This window comes from Phalacrocorax aristotelis, chromosome 31 (assembly GCF_949628215.1).
Source record: "Phalacrocorax aristotelis chromosome 31, bGulAri2.1, whole genome shotgun sequence".
Classification (NCBI taxonomy): Eukaryota; Metazoa; Chordata; class Aves; order Suliformes; family Phalacrocoracidae; genus Phalacrocorax; species Phalacrocorax aristotelis.
This window is the reverse complement of record NC_134306.1, coordinates 388,006-392,244: the sequence shown is the minus strand read 5'-3', so window position 1 is coordinate 392,244 and position 4,239 is coordinate 388,006.

Below are 4,239 nucleotides of genomic sequence, written 5' to 3'. Positions count from 1 at the left end.
GGGAGGGGCAGGAAGGGAGGGAGAGAAAGAGGGAGGGAAAGAGAGGGGGAGGGAGAGAAAAGGAGAGAGAAAAGAGGGAGAGAAAAGAAGGAGAGAGAAAAGAGGGGGAGAGAAAAGAGGGAGAGAGAAAAGGAGAGAAAAGAGGGAGAGAGAAAAGGAGGGAGAAAAGAGGGAGAGAAAAGAGGGAGAGAGAAAAGGAGAGAAAAGGAGGGAGAAAAGAGGGAGAGAAAAGAAGGAGAGAGAAAAGAGGGAGAGAGAAAAGAGGGAGAGAAAAGGAGGAGAGAGAAAGGAGGAGAGAGAAAGGAGGAGAGAGAAAAGAGGGAGAGAAAAGAGGGAGAGAAAAGAGGGGGAGAAAAGAGGGGGAGAAAAGAGGGGGAGAAAAGAGGGAGAGAGAAAAGGAGAGAAAAGGGAGAGAGAAAAGAGGGAGAGAAAAGAGGGAGAGAAAAGAGGGGGAGAAAAGGGGGGGAGAGAAAAGAGGGAGAGAAAAGAAGGAGAGAGAAAGAGGGAGAGAGAAAAGAGGGAGAGAAAAGGAGGAGAGAGAAAAGAGGGAGAGAAAAGAAGGAGAGAGAAAAGAGGGAGAGAGAAAAGAGGGAGAGAAAAGGAGGAGAGAGAAAAGAGGGAGAGAAAAGAAGGAGAGAGAAAAGAGGGAGAGAGAAAAGAGGGAGAGAAAAGGAGGGAGAAAAGAGGGAGAGAGAAAAGAGGGAGAGAAAAGGAGGGAGAAAAGAGGGAGAGAGAAAAGAGAGAGAGAAAAGGAGGGAGAGAGATGAAAAAGGAGGAGAGAAGGAAAAAAGGGAGAGGAAAAAAGAGAAGGTTAAAGGGACGTTAAATATTAAGAGATATTAAAAGAAAAATATAAGTTATGAACTATTTACCATCTAAGGGTTTACGAAGGGAGACGACGGTGCTAAGGGGTGAGGAGCTGTCGCCGCAGAGAGGGAGCAAAGCCCCCGAAGAGGGGAAAGCGAAACTGGTGCGTTTAACGTTCCCCACCAGAAAAGCCGCTGGGGGGAAGCCAAGCACGCGAGAAAACTCCCCGGCGGCTGCTGCCAACAGCTAGTTTTGCTGTCTGGAAAAACAACCTTTGCCTTCAGTTCCTGCTTTGCCCAGAACAACGGTCAGGTTTGAACAGGGTTTCATCCCCTCCCTGCATCGTGTTTACGTTCGAATTATACACTAAAGCCATGAAAAGCCTATGGGGAACTTGCCCGACAAGCTGGGCTTTGTAGAACAACAGCGCTTCGTTCCGGGACCGGGCTCTAAAGTCACGCAGGGGCAGGGTTTGGCTGGAAACAAAGCAGGGGACCCCTGCGCGGGGGGATTTGCAGGAGGGAAAGCTACTGCTTGGGGATGACCGCGGCTATAAGTGCTTCAGAAGCAGTTTTAGGGCTAAATCCGGCGTTGGAGAAGAGCCAATGTGGCCCGTGAGGGTGGGCGGTGAAAGGGCGTTGCTTCCCCATCCCTGGAGGTACCCAGACCTCATGGGACAAAGTCCAGGCTGTGTCTTAACAAAGCCCAGATTTTGTCCTATTTCTGAGCAGGGTTTGGGGTGGAAACGCTCCAGGCCTGGGCCGGGAGAGCCGTTACTTGTTAAAGCAGCAAGTTAATCGAGAAATTAAGAGTATTGGCCTGAGCTACAAACCACCAGCTCAAGCTTTCGGTTTCCCTATTTGCTGTTGAAAACGTCTCTCACTTTTGTTTCTGCTTTATGACGATTATAAAAAAGAAAAAAAAAAAATAAAAAAGAAGCAAAATTCTCAAGAAAATCCTGCAGAAATTCGTGGGTTTTCCACCCCCTCACCTTCCCCCCCCCCCAAAAAAAAACATTAAGAGGTCACACTGGGCAGCCTGAGCTCCTGAGCAGGTTTTATCCCCCCCACCCCCACCCCCGAGCCTACAGTGGTTTCCAGCCGAACCACTCCAGCCCCCCCCAAATTCACTATTAATTCCACTTAATCGAAACAACTCTAAGTCCTTTTAATCATGTAACTATGCACCTCTTTTTACCATGGTTTTCTTACTTCCCTTCCAGAGAAAGCCACCCATTTTAGCTGAAAAGGGCTGAAAAATAGATCAGCACTAAAAAACATTGGCAAAGCAGCAAAACAGAGGGGAAAAGAATTAAAAGCAGCTGGAAAAAACAAAAAACATCCAGAAACTCAAAATAACTGCAATACAAGAGGCAGGAAGGACAGGGCACCCGCGGTGGCAAAATATGTGATAAAACCAGCTGAAAAATGGTGAGTTGGAGTGGGGTTGGTTGTTTTTTTTCCTCCCCCCCCCCCCCCCGCCCCCTCCTCGCTCCAATTTATCACTTTTAATTGAGCCGGTTGATTGTTTCAGCCCCCGGAATAAGCGACCTCTCTCTGGGTCATGGTCCCCAGCCAGGACTGACTCAGCCCCAGGTTTTAAGAAGCAAGACGACGCTTTTATTCGAACTCACCCTCCTGGTAGCTGCTGTCCCGGCTGTAAATAACTTCCTGAGTCTGCCTGACGCCCTCGCTCGCAGGAGCAGCGTCTCACACCCTCCAGTCCAGCCCTCAGCCGCTCGGGGCTGGCTTCTCGGGCTCGTAGGCAAGGCGAAGGGGCGAGGGACCACCTCAAGAACCTCTCGGGTGCTCTAACCTTTACGCTTAAGCGTTTCCAAGCAGAAAGAGGATTTCCCCCCCCCCCCCCCCCCCTTATTTTCGTTAAATAAATCCAGACGAGTGGTGATTTTTAACTGGCGGGTGAAGGCACCGTTCTTGCCCCGCTCCCCAAAGCTTCCCGGTCATCTTTGCAATTCCTCCGGCAGGTTCCGTGGTGCGGTTTAGGCCGCACGCAAAGCCAGGCTCAGGTGGTGCTAGTGCGGCTTTGGCTCAGCTTTACTTATACCAGCAGAGTTAAACCCAAGGTGCTGCGCTTGCTGCTGCTCTTCTCCATCCGGAAGCAAAAGCAACGGGCTCCAAGGGGAAAAAAACAGCCCGGAGAGAGAAGAAAATGCTCCAAGGAGAAGGAATTGCAAGAAGGGGTTTTAAACCCGGTGCGGGGAGCCCTGAAGCCAGTGAGAAAAGGCGTGGGGAGACTGCGCTGCCCTGGCAAAGCCCCAGTATTTGTCACCGCAGAAGTAGCGAGGCCTGTTGTGACAGGACGAGGGGGAATGGGTTTAAACTAAAGAGTTAGGCCGGACCTAAGGACGAAATGTTTCACGCTGAGGGTGGTGAAGCCCCGGCCCAGGTTGCCCGGGGAGGTGGTCGATGCCCCATCGCTGGAGACACGCAAGGTCAGGTTGGACGGGGCTCGGAGCGACCTGCTCTAGTGGAAGATGGCCCCGCTCGTGGCAGGGGCTTGGACTCGATGGCCTCAAAAGGTCCCCCCGGCCCAAACCACGCTCGTTCTGTGAGTCTACGTAGGCGTTTGAGGCCTGGGGACGTCGCCTGCCTGCACACGCAGCGTCTGGCCGCCTAAACCAGCCTCTTTTAACCCCTCAGATAAAAGGATTATGGTTTTTTTCAGGGACGATGACTTTGATGCTGACTGGATCCTGGTTCATCCCATTCCCTGCCTCATGGGAATGATAATTTCTTCATTTCCCACCAAACCAGGCGTTTCTGCCCTGCTTGATGGGTGACACTGGAAAGATGGGACCGGCCTCTTCTCCGGGTGCACGGGGAAATAGGACAAGCCGCAGCAAGGATCATTCCCAGGAGCTCAAGATATATTTTCCTTCTTACTGGGATGCGTTTAAGGCCAACCCACTGGTTCTTATTGTCATTTCCCCACCGGTTTCTGCCTTCAAACCCTCTTGGCACCACGTGCTTGGAGGTACACAGCGCTGCTCTGCGTGGTCCCCGAATTTCTGCGAGCGTTAGAGACCTTTGGGGCTTGGGAAGGGCTTTGCACCCTCTGTGGTGGCTCCCCCCCACCCTTTTTCCCCAGGGAAGCTGCTCACCCTCCCCATGTGGAGATAAATTAATATATATTATAAATGAATTCACAGAATCCCAGACTGGTGGGGTTTTAAGGGCCCTCTGGAGATGATCCCGTCCCACGCCCCGGCTTGAGCAGGCACCTCCGGAGCAGGGGGCACAGGGCCGCGTCCCGGCGGGGTGTGAATGTCTCCAGGGAAGGGACCCCCCCCCCAGCCTCATCCTCCTGACACCGACCCACCCGAGTCAAGCTGATGTAAAACCTGCATGGAAAAAAAACCAATCTTGCTCCATGGTAAGAGGAGAAAAGCAGCGCCAGCTCGGCTGGAGTTGA